A 12,922-nucleotide genomic window follows, 5' to 3' on the forward strand; every position below is an offset into this window, starting at 1 on the left:
TTTAGACAGTGTTTGGTTCCCACATGATCAAACTCTTTAGGCTGGAGAGGGGTTTGGGAGCTTAGTCCGCCTTGATCGCTGTGGGCCTTCATTCTTGATCTGTGCTACTGAAAAATAAACTCCGAGGAGTGCCCTCCTCCCCTGAGGCTTTGAGTTGAACCGAGGTCCTTCCAGGACCAACAGACCGGAGAAAGCAAAGTGCAGCCACCTAAAGAGAGGACTTTGTGTTTATGGGGGGCCAGTGGGACTTTAGAGCTGGGGGAAAGAAAAAAAAAAAAACCCTCTTGATTTCTGCAACTAAGAATTTTGAAATTGGTGAATCCTAAAGTCAGGTTTTTCTGATAACACCTGCTAGTGAAGCAAAGAAACGGGTGGGGGGTGGGGAGGCTGCGGGCTGGTGGTCTGCAGGGCTGGCCAGCTGCTTATCCTCTGCCTTCTCTCGGTAGAAATTGTTAAGCTATAAATCTGAAATGAAAGGTGGTTTCTGTTACCTCAGCTAATGGATGATGTTTAGTGTCTGAACACTTAGGAGTGTGTAAATGTGCATCCACCCATCTGGAGAGTTTGAACTGGTTAGTGCAGCGATGATGTGGGCCGGGAGAGGGAATACGTTCTGCTTGATGGTCCCTTGCCCCTGACGCCTACGGGGTGCGATGGCTTCCTTGGAATAGTTGTTCAAGCCAGCATTGTGAAGGGGATGTATTGGGGTAAGAAAATATCTTTGGGATGGAGACTTGCAAAATGTGATTTTAGCCAGGAACCTGTCACTAAGCAGCATACTTGCTAAAACCTGTTACTGCTCTTAGAGCTGCTGGAAGTCCTCCTGTGGGTAAGAATAAGCCTGTCAGCAGAGTCTGCCTCCTTCTAGAAATGCTCTGCTTAGGAGGCTGACAGAGGGGAGTGGCCGATCACACCCGGGAGTGTATCTTTCCCTAGAGCTTAGAGTGTGGCAGGAACCACCTTGTAGGAGGCTGTGGGGTATGTCAAATTCTGTCCCGTTCCCTTCTTTTGGTAAAGTTCCAGCTTCAGGAGCAGCCTTGGTCCTCCCAGGAGAGCCAGTGCATACAGGCCGCGATCACATCAGTTGTCACCGTTGTCTGTAACTAACGTGGGTGTAAGTAACAGTCAGTGAGGTTGAGAGTCTCACAACTTCTGGTCCAGTGTCCTCAACTCTGCACTCTATGGAAAAGTTCAGTAGGCCCTGCTGAGAGCAAGAGACCTGATCCTTCTGGTCCATGTAGCAGCTGTTAATTTATTTTAAGCCTTAGTTTCCTTATCTGTAAAATGGAGATATTACTGCTTAGTAAAGTTGTGAGGAGTTAAGAGACCGTATGCACAATGCTTACTTCCTGCCGAGCATGGGTATTTGCTGACTAAATGGTGGCTATTAATGGTGATGAATTGGGAAGCACTAATTGAATTCCTACTGTGTGCCAGCTACTGGACAGGTGTTATCCATTCCGATTCTGACTGCCAAAGAGCAAAGCCAAAGTTTGTTGTAGGTGGGGTAATTGATAATTTAAATTCTTAGTCACATTTATGAAACCCATGTTCAAAGCAATTTAACTTTAATTGGCCTTAATTGGACTGATAAAGTAAATTTGCTGAACAAGGGACTTTATTGAGGCAGGAGAAGTAAAGATGTGTGGGAATATCAGATGAGTGCACTATTATAGGAACTGCCATAGGTTTTCACCGGTTACGTTTTCTACAATGCTATTTAAGTATTTAAATACCATTTTGAACTCTAGTTAAGATTTTATGACAGAATAATATATCTGAGAGCCTTAGAACGAGTTGGGTGTTCCTAAAACTTTGGGGACTGTAAAACTGAACTAGAGACTGTAAAACTTCACTCAGGTTTTTAGACTGTGCATTAAGGAAGTTGAGACTCCAAATGATGATGAGATCATTTTCTGAGTTACAGAGGTCAGGGTCTGTGCCCCTTGGGATCTTTCATTTCATTTAGGTCAAGGTTGAGTTACCAGCCCTGCCAGGTAGACCGTGTGGAATGATGTCTGTGGGTATGTCCATTCTATGTATCATCACTCAGATGTTCTGGAAGGAGCTGAATCTGTGTTTGACTATTAGGCAGAACAGAACCTAGAAGGAAGAAATCTGTAAGATATTCTTAGAGAGCAATTCTGGGTTTTTTACCCTAGTCCGTTATCTTATTGGGGAACTTTCTGATCATCGTCTTCTAGAGGCTCTCCAGGCCCATTGTCCCTTCTTCTTTTTTAAGATTTATTTATTTGAGGGGGAGAGAGCGCGAGGGTGCACACGCAGGGAGAAGAGCAGAGGGAGAGGGACAAGCAGACTCCACGCTGAGCACAGAACCTGACAAGCTGGATCCCACAACCCTGAGATCATGAGAGGAAATGGAGTCAGACTCTAAACCGACTGAGACACCCAGGCGCCCTCCCCAACCATTGTCCCTTCTATTCTGACTCTGATATTTGCTTTTGACTTTTCTCAGACTTGTGATGCTCCTGCCTTTAAAATCATTAACTAGTTATCTAGTCATAAAAGTCATCTCTGTGGACTGGCTGCTTTTATAGTTGAGGAAACAAGCTGAAAGTTAGGAAATGCCTGAAGTCTCACAAGTGCTTCAGCAGAGTCTTAATAGAATCTGGATTTGAACTTGGTATTTCTGACTTGTGCTCATGCCATCTCCTAAAGGAAAAGTTAGAAATGTCCTTCAGTCTTGGAGAAATTGGCCAGCATCTGCATTTTGGAAATGTACTGTGTTATGTTGATTTATTAGACTGCTTCCCATGTAAATCAGGCCTGTTTAAATATCTCTGCCTGGACTCTCTTCCAGTTGACCCTTATTCCAGCTGGCCTTGGATTAGCTTCTGGGTCCTTCTTTCTTTGAGTCTTACTCCCTCCTCCCTCCCCTTCTGAAAAAGTCCAATGAGGGGTGAGTGGAGCCAGCCAGGGATCAGAGCCACATCCAAGATGTGTACCTAGGCACTTGCTTCCTTGCATTCATTCAGAGTGCCATGTGGCCCAGGGCCAGCATCCAGGGACTGGTGCTCGGTCACCTTGAGTCCTGAGAGTGGAGAAAGCACCAGAATGGGCAGGGAGATTTAAAGGAGATCTCAGGACTCCATGAGAAAGAGAAATAGACCAGCTTAATTTTAACACAGGCTGACGTGAGACCATCCAAGTACTGACTTAGGGTTTGAAGAAACGGATCAGAGTACTCAAACTTCTAATTTGTCAGGAAAGTCAGGTTAAATGCTCATGTAAGATTTTCCATCATTGTAAGGAAGCAATTCTCATGCTTTTCTTGGTTGTGTAGCACTTTTAACATAACAGTAATATTAAGATTTAGTTTAAGCTTTGGTAAGTAACCAAGTAGAACTCAAACTGTGGCACATGGTTATCCTAGGACCTTGGCTTATATTACCGAGGACAGGGTTGGCCAATGAATTATTTGGCACTGTCAAGAGGGAGAGTAGGGATATAGTAGAAAATACTATTGTATGCTTAGATGACCGGGTGTGTTTTGTGTGGAACACTGATTATGTTCGTTCTTAAGATGGGCTGACTGAGAACCAATCAGTTTCTCCAGAGCCAGTTTAAATTTCCCCATGAAAGCCTTTTGAACCCAGCCTACACTATAGCAATTTCTTCTTCCTTTGGATGTCTGTAGCACTTAGTATCACATGTTTGACAGTTCTGATGATTTCATGTTTAACTGTCATCTACCATTTTGAGAGGATGAGCCAATATCTTCCAACTGGGTTATATAGGTTACATGAGGGCAGGGGTTTTAGGTTCATTTCTTTGCCTGATAGCACCTAGCTTATGCCTTGCAAATACAACAGAGTCCTATCATACACTCAATTTAACTTGTAAAATCAACTCTTTCAGCTCAGGGTACAGGGAGAAAGAAATTCTTTGCCTTAAGCCTTTGCCATTCCCTGCTCATAGTAGCCCCTGGGCTCTGCTGCCCTGAGGGGAAGGGAAACTAAAGGCATAATCCAAATAGACACCCAAGATGTTAGTTCTTGGTTTTTGAGTTCTTGAGCACTCACCTCCCCAGCTAAGGGATTTTTCATGGGTGATTTTAAATTATGCTTGAGTTTTTGCTTAAAGGGGAACTTGAGAGCTTAACCTTAGGGATACAGGTTGCCCTGCCCTGCAGTGGGTGCTCAGGATTTGTTGGTAGTTAGAATGAGACTAGATGGAGAGGATAGCTGTAGAACAAGATCCTAAAAGCACTCGACAAGGGCGTGTAGGGGTTAAATGGGAGTAAGCATGTGAGTGTACTTGGGAATTGATTGCTAAAGCTTTAGTTCAAAGCTAGCAAGGGAATCCTGAATATGTGTAACTCTAGGGGAGTCTTGGGAAGCTGCTGGCCTCCTCCAGTGAGAGCTGTGGAATAGTGATCTGGTTGGGCCTTGTGTCAGAACCAGAGTTCTTGGGAAAGGGGTCAAGACCCAGCCCTGCTGTAATGGGCACCAGGGGCAGGGCCAGCCCCCCTGTTTCTTACCCTTCTGTGTTTGGATGCAACTTGAAAATCAAATAACTTTATATCTACAAGGAACCTTGGGGATTCTTCAACTTGCTTGGTTATCAGGGTAACTTGGGGAATTGCCTTATAAAAATATATATATATTTGTATATACTTCTAGGCTCAGCCCAGGTCTGCTGCACCAGTTTCCATAGATGAGATCCAAGAATCTGTTTCTTAAAGTTTTCTGGGTTTGAGCCAGATGAGTTCTCCTTTTTCACATGAAGGTAGCATAATGTAGTGGATAAGAGCAGACTCTAGAAGTAAAGTGTAGATCCCAGCTAGAGTTTAGAGTCCGCTCAATCAGATTCTGCTCTGCCACTTATTAGCCATGACATTGTGCAGAACATCTATTAATTCTACACCCAGTTCCAGTGTATAAGGGTTTTTCCCACATACCACCAGTTGCATACCTTCCAGTACCCAGTTGTGACGCTGTCTACCTGGAGATAGCATCAAACCTTATAGTCAGTCCTACAGGACTCTCTCTCACTTCAGATGCCAGTTGCAAGTCCAGGTTGTCCCTTGTGCTTGTGATGGATTGACTTTAGATTGGAGGTTTCTATGCATCCCCCCGCCCCCTCCCTTGGGTTCAATTAATTTGCTAGAGTGACTCACAGAACTCAGAGAAAGTTTTTGCTTGCTAGATTACTGGCTTGTTATAAAAAGGTACAACTCAGGAACAGCCAGATGGAAGGGGTGCACAGGGCGAGGATGGGGAGAGGACACTGAGCTTCTATGGCCTCTCCAGCTGTGCCACTTTTCCTAAATCTTTACATGTTCAACCCAGAAGTTCTCCAAACTCTATCCTTTCAGGTTTTTAAGGAGGCTTCATTACAGAGGCACGAACGATTGTCATTGGCCATTGGTGATTGACCTCAACCTCCAGCCTCTTTTCTTGCTGGGGGTGGGGTGAGGATGGGGGTGGGTGGGACTAGAAGTCCCCAATCTTCAATCAGCAGTGGGTTCTCTCTCGGCAGTCAGCCCCCATCATTAAAGTGTTGTCCTAACAGACCTCATTAGCATAACAAAAGGCACCTAAATTGTTTTCATCTCAATAAATTCCAAGGGTTTTAGGAGCTCTGTGCCAGAACAGTGGCACAAGACCAAATATATGTATTTCTTACTTCCAATCACAAAATCTAAACTTTCTAGGCTCTCTGCACAACTGTAAAGAGAGGATAAGTATATCTTAGACTAGTCCTGACCAAGAGTAAGCACTTTTTGTGTTTGTGAAATAAATGCCAAACCAATGCTGTAAGAGCTGATGTAGTCACGGTGTGTCTTTGGGCAAGTTGGTTCTCAGTCCACATCTTCCCTGCTTCCTGGACTGAACAGCATATAGTTTCTCTTTTTGGGTTTGATTCTGATCATGGTTAAGTGTACGTCTTCCCTTCCATTCTATAGTGACCATGGTTGGAAGGTACATCTCCAAGGAACCATGCCTTGTAGCCTACTGCTGCCAAGCAGTAGAGGAATACCAGTTGGGTTTCAGGGCAGGTGAGGTGCTGAGTGGGCAGTGACTTTGTACACAGGATACCCAGGAGGGTAGATTGTGAGGTTACAGGGTGGAGTTAATGAGGAATATCAATTTCCTGGTTTCCATTTCTTATCAGACCTTTATGACTTTGGAAGTATCCTCCTACCCTCATCCCTTGGAGACTGGGTAATTTGTGCTACACGCAGGGCAGGGTTGGTGATGATTTATTTTCCCGGTCCTTTGGCGTTAGTGTATGGTAGGTAGGTCTAGTTGTACAAAGCTGGGTCTGATTGTTCACAGCGAAGCTGCCTAAGGTTGAAGATGCACGGAGTGTGGAAGTAGTGTGGTCTAGCAGATTTTTGTTTGTTAAACCAGCACTTGGAATTGGAAACAGTGATCCCTTGGAACTAAATCAAGAGGCTAATTAATTGTTAATTAGCCCTGAACTGGGACAGGTAGATTGGCTCTTCACCAGTGTTGGTCCCTGGTAGCCTAATAACAGGGTGGAATGATCACCGTCTAATCTGCTGTTGTCTGGCATTTCTGTTTGGGTAAACAAAGCAAGACAGTTCCAAATCTGTTTATTCCACAGTTGGTGAGCTTGTAGAAAGACTGCTTGCTTTCGCAGGCCACAGTGTTGTCCCAGACCCTCCCCATATCTCTCTCTCTCTCTCTCTGACTCACATGCTGGATTCCAGTGTTGGATACTGCTATCACCTCACCTAATCCCAAATTGGCAGAAAGACTCTGGAAAACTTTTAAGACTCCTAAAACCAATGAAATAGCAAAGAAGGCTGTTCTGAAGTAGGGGGAATGGGGAAAGTATCACTAAAGCAACTGCAGAAGGCAAAGGCAAGTGACACGGAGCCATGTTTGCTTACATGTTTGCTAACCAGCTACGTGTATTTTGCATGTCACACAATCCAAAAATTACTTTACTTGAAGAGCCACCTCAGATACAGTATAAGAAAATGTTTTTTTATTTTTTATTTTTTTTTATTTTTATTTTTTTATTTATGATAGTCACAGAGAGAGAGAGAGGCAGAGACACAGGCAGAGGGAGAAGCAGGCTCCATGTACTGGGAGCCCGATGTGGGGCTCAATCCCGGGTCTCCAGGATCGCGCCCTGGGCCAAAGGCAGGTGCTAAACCGCTGCGCCACCCAGGGATCCCATAAGAAAATGTTTTAACAAGATATACTTCCTAAGCCTGGAAGTACAGAACTAAAAATAAACTTTGGAATCATGTGAAAGGGGCACATTGGTTAGTGATATGAAGAATAAACAGAGCACAGAGTAATGCCTATTTCTCCAAGGTCTATGTTTGCTTTGTTTGGTGATACCAGTGTCACTATAGTTTCTTCATTTTATAAAGGACATTGATTTGTACTGACGTTATGTTAAGTGTGGGTGTAGGGAGAAGTGTACAAAATGATGAACATTTCACACCCATAAGGGTTGGATGGCACTTAACTGTAGGTCTCCTGAGCCAAATAACCTCTTGCCTTTGCAGAGTTAGGGGCCTTTCTCTTCAGGACCTACTGCTGTTGATCAAGTGGTCACAGTGTTCTGTGGTCCTGCTGAAGCAACGTAATCCAAAATTAGAGGATCCTCATTGAGGTGAATCACAGCCAGAGGTGTGGGATGGTTCCTGGTGTGAACGGACCACTTGACAGCAGTAGGAGTTTGAAGTCCTATTTGCTAAGGAGAGTAAGCAGTGCTTCCTGGGTCCATTTCCCACTGAGACATCTATCAGATGATGACCTGACCCCCCCCCCACCCCACCCCCCAGCTGGCAGTGTAGAACTGTCCCTTGAGAACAAAGGTATTTTGAAGTGAAATGGAAATGTTTAGAATTGTGCAAGGCTTCGGTGAAATTGGAGATGGGTAGGAAAAGGTGTTTAAAATATGTGGGGCAAATGCAAGATGTTGAAAATCAGTTGTCTAGGGCTTAAGCAATCCTGCTTTGCTGTGACACAGATAAACCCAAGAGTTTTCAAACAAGGAAAAGCTTAAAGAGGTTCAGATGTGATTAGATGGGTAAGCAGAGACTTCATTCTAGGAGAATGACACTTGACCCCGAGGCCTCTGGCTGCTAATGAGACATGGCCCAGGTGCCAGCTTAGGATAATACTCAGAAAAAGTTGAGAGTTGGCTTTATGATCTGGGTGATGAAGCAGTCTCACATGAACCCACAAGTGCAAGAAGAGATGGGTTTGGACACTGTTGGGCTTTCTAGAGGCCCAAGGATAGAGGACCCAGAAAAGATGGTCCGAAGCTCAAGGGAGGACTTTGGGGGCCAGCTGGAAAGTGTTTTAATACTCAGCACATGGTAAAGCCGTATTAGACACCATATCCAAGCAGCCGGTTTAGAAAGAAAAGGATTTCCTAAATCTTATATTGTATTTAGAAAGGGTTCAGGACTGGTACAGAGATTAACTGAGGGTGTGGGTGTGTGTGGGGAGGCATCCTGGGGCCCCCACTCAGCACGATCCCAGGAGGTGAGGGCTGCAAGATGAGGATCCCTCAAGTTCAGCAGCACCACCAGCCAGAAGCCATCTGGGAAGCTTTGTCACTATCCTGGGGTAAGAAATTGATCTTTTGTAGGCTAATTTATTTCTATGTATGCACATTTATACATAGATGTGTATTTTATATTTCAGCCTAAAAGAAAGTAGGGATTTTTATCCTTACTCGAACATGAAGAATAGGTAAAAACTTGTTAAAAACAAAAAAAACATTCCCTTGAGGGGATGTTCTGGACCTCTAGAGAAACCATAACCAACTTTTTTAGGGGGTTTCCTATAGAAATAGGTTCAACAGATACTCACTGAGCATTTATTGCATATTAGGCACCCTTCTGGTGCTGAAGATAGGGCAGCAAACTAAACAGATAAAGTCCTCGTTTAGTTCTAATGGGGGAGACACAAAATAAATAGGGGGATTATGTTAGATGGTAGTAAGTGATACAGAGGTAAAGAAAGTGGAGAAAGAGACTGCAGAGTGGTTGGCAGTAGGTCAGCCAGGGAAGACATCACTGAAAAGGCGAAGCTCCAAGCCACATTAGTATTGGGAGGGGAATGAGTGTTTTTGGCAGCAATCACACGGAGCACAAAGGCCCTGGGGCAGAAGCATCCTAGCAAATTTAGAATAGCAAGGAAGCTATAGTCTCCTTGGAGGCAAATTTTGTAGAGCTTTATAAGTCATTGAAAGACTTTGGCTTTTACTCCTGATTGCCATGAGAAGCCTTGGAGAGTTCTGAGAAGAGTGATACGTTCTGATTTAGATCTTAGATAGTTCTCTCTAGCTGCTAGATTGAGCATAAACAAGGAGGAGGGCAAGGATAGATGTAGTAATATTAATTAGGAGGCTCCTATAATGATAGATAAGAGAGGATGGTAGTTTGGACCAAGGTAGTAGCAGTGAAGATATGTGTTTAGATTCTAGATATATTTTGAAAGTAGAGTCAGCAGGATGAGAGTAGAAAAGAATGTCTTTCAGGATTTTTGGCCTGAGCACCTGGAAGGATGAACTTATCCTATGATGGTTTAGGTCAGAGCATAAGAGGAATGGATTTTAAGGGATGAGTGGGAGTTTGATTTTAGACACGTTAGGTTTGAGACGCCTGGGCATCCCAGTGGAGGTGCTGAGTACGCAGTTGAGTGAGAGTCTGAAGGTCAGTGGGGAGGTCTGGGTGGGAGATACAAATAGTGGAGTCCTGAGCCTCTAGGACATATCTCCAGCAGGGGAGCCTGATGCTGAATGAGGTCACCGAGGGGGCAGGGGTAGAGACTAAGGGCAGAGCTGTAGGGCACTCCCATGCAGAGGTTAGGGAGATGAGGGGCCCTGCCAGTAAGTGGGGGAACTCTGTGTGCTAACCTGGAAGCCATGGGATGGAGGCAGTGATCCATGAGTTGTGTCCGTGACCCTGATAGCTGATCCCTGGGATAGCACCGTGGAGGCCACGAGCAGCCTGGTCAGAGCACTCGTAGAGCCATGCCTGGGAGCCATGCCTCGTGGATGGGTTAGTGAGAAGAGGAATTGGAGACAAAAAATAGGAACTTCGAGTTTTGTTGAAGGGAGCAGAGCAAGAGCTAGAGGAGAAAATGGGGTCAAAAGGGAATTTTATTTGTTTTTATGTGGAAGCAAGTGACAGTGAGCTGGGCTGTTGATGAGGGTGATTCAGTAGAGGAGGAAGCATGAATGCAGGCGAGGAGAGAGATGCTGGTGTGATGTGGGAGGGCTTAGCACCCTCACGGGAGCACAGGTAACTCCTCACCGTACAGAGTAAGGGGGCTCGGGTGTGGGCAGCTGGTGCTTGTCCTGGGGGGAGGCGGTGGGAAGTTTTTTCTGATTGCTTCTAATTTCTCATCAATAACCATCCTCCATAGCCCTCCTTACGTGTGTAGAAGTTTGCCTTGTGGGGGCAACTAGAACTCTATTCTAGAGATAGGGGGATGTGGGGTTTGAATCCCAGCTTCTTTACATTCCATGGATCTGACCTTGGGCAAGTTACTTCGCCAGGAAGGAGGAGGTGCTAACAGTACCTGCCCCCTGGGGCTGCGGGGAAGAATGGTGAGGATGAAGCACTTAGCCGAGCACCTCCAGAGAACCTCAGCCCCTTGAGGTGAATAGGTGTAGAATTTCCCCCCCTCCCGCGGAGCTTTTGTAGCTTTCCAGTCTGGAAGGTTGTGGACAGCAGGTGGTGCTCTTTGGGGGCAACAGGTGGAGCTGCCCCGTGGACTAGGTGGGGCCACAGCCGTACTGGGGGCGGGGGGGAGTCATAGGCCGATGGCAACTATGGCATCACCTTGAAGAGAAGCGGGAAGAGAAAATGCCAACACATCAAAACCTTTAACCATCTCCAGTTCCTCCTGCCACGTTTGAGTTGCAGAGAGCTCAACATAAACAACATAAACAGCTTTTTATGTTGTTAAATTCTTACAAGGCTCGTGTTAGGTGTTGAGAGAGCATTGCTCCCCCGGGAGTATATGCAGCTGCAGGATCGGGTACTGTCTAGGATGGCATAGTGTCCGTGTGTCCGTCATTGCCCGCCCCAGGTAGACCTCAGGACATTGACCGGTAGGTATGTGCTGTGCTGTGCAGGGTCCAGGAGCCCTGCGGCCTTGCTTCCTGCTCCTGGGGCCTGGTTGATTGTCTTGCAATCCCAGTCAACGTTATCTAGTGTGTCATGGTGTGTATTGAGTAAAAGTGATGCATGGCCCTGTTGAATTGTCAGGAATGTAGAAAACCAGGCTAAAGAGGCCTTTGGGTTCCAAAATACTGCCAATTTTCAGTTTTTTTCTTTCAAGATAAGTGGTATAAGCTTGAGGTAAATCCGAATCTGAAAGGAAATAGAGTATCTCTGAAATTATGCAAGAGGATGACTCATTAGGACCTTAGCATCCATTGCCCTGGGGTGTGGCACAAATTAATTACAGCACATCTCCCTGAGGCAGCATGGTGGTGAGTGTTTTTTCTTTCTTTTCTTTCTTTCTTTTTTTTTTTTTTAGTTATCTCTTTGTAGTGCAGAATGGATATGTGTAAGTTTTTCATATAAAACCTGAGGCTTTAAAGACCATTCAAGCTTTTGGTGGGCATTTTGGGTTATGCCCCCTGTACACCTTTACCTTCCTCTGTCATTTAGTGCTTTTTGTGGAAATGGTTGAGAAACAACGACCAGCCCAAACTCTTCTCTAAAGAGGGACAGCTAGGATTTAGAACAGTCAAGTGACGCTTAGGTCATGGCAGCGTGGGCCCAGTCCACCCAATGCTGTACTTCTACATTTTGGTGAAGTAGCCTGCTCTTGGAATCAATCCTATGCCACACAGTCTTGCCCTTAATAGAACAGTGTCTTACATTTTTAAAAGTCTCCCTGGAATAGTGATCGCAAATATATAGGTACTGTTGCCCTTGACCCGCGCTCATTGGGGACACTCCAAATGACCATAACACTTTTTTCATCCAAGTCTCAGAATTCTCCAGGTCAGCATAAGTTAGCCCCTGCTGCTGAATGGGTGTCTGCAGATAAGACAACACCTGTTTGCCTCCTTGGTCTGGCTAAATCCCCTGATATGGAAGACACTCACTCTATAAATGTCTTCCTGATGGATCTTATCCCCACTGGTCTGAGAGCTTCTCAAGAGCAAGGCTGACAGCTTGTCCATCTGGGGTTCAAATTTAATTGAAGTGGGTACCCAGCAGTACTGGTTGAGCTCTTTGAGTTGATTTAATTTCCCAGATACATTAAAGACTTCTAGAGAATAGGTGGTGGGATGATTTTTTTCTTTCTTTTTTAAAATTCTTTTTTCTTTTTTTAAGAATGATCTTTACACTTGGAGACTTTTTTTTTTTTTTAAGTTGTGGTAAAATACATAGAATGTAAAAATAGTTAAGATGGTGAATTTTAGGTGTGCAGTTAACAGTTCAGGAGTGTTCAATACGGTGTTCAACACGGTGGTGAACGCCTTGGCCCTTAAACATGTTTTGGGGTGTCCAGAAATCTGAATGTCCGTGTTAATGTGGCCATAAAATATTTATAAATTAGGGATGCCTGGGTGGCTCAGCAGTTGGATGCCTGCCTTGGGCCCAGGGCGTGGTCCTGGAGTCCTGGGATCAAGTCCCACATCGGGTTCCCTGCATGGAGCCTGCCTCTGTCTCTCTCTCCCTATCTTTCATGAATAAATAAAATCTTAAAAAATAAAATTAACAAAAGGATAGGAAATTCTTTGATTTATTAAAAAAATATTGATAAACTGAGCTTAAAATAAAATAACTAAATAGAGACTTGTGCTACGTCCTGTCCTCTGATAGGACATTCTAATGTCAGTTGGTTGCCACAGATTTAAACACGGAACACATTTAGGGTAGGCGTTAGAAGTCCCCTGTCCAGCTCACATGCGTTTCCCAGTTTGGGGAAGG

General features: G+C 44.9%; 1 protein-coding gene across 2 annotated transcripts in view; it reads left to right on the forward strand.

Moving 5' to 3' along the window:
- Positions 1-12,922, forward strand: part of ITGA6 (integrin subunit alpha 6) — a 79,248-nt gene that overhangs the window by 1,259 nt on the left and 65,067 nt on the right. The gene's annotated exons all lie outside the window — the stretch shown is intronic.

Source organism: Canis lupus, chromosome 36, assembly GCF_003254725.2.
Source record: "Canis lupus dingo isolate Sandy chromosome 36, ASM325472v2, whole genome shotgun sequence".
Lineage (NCBI taxonomy): Eukaryota > Metazoa > Chordata > Mammalia > Carnivora > Canidae > Canis > Canis lupus.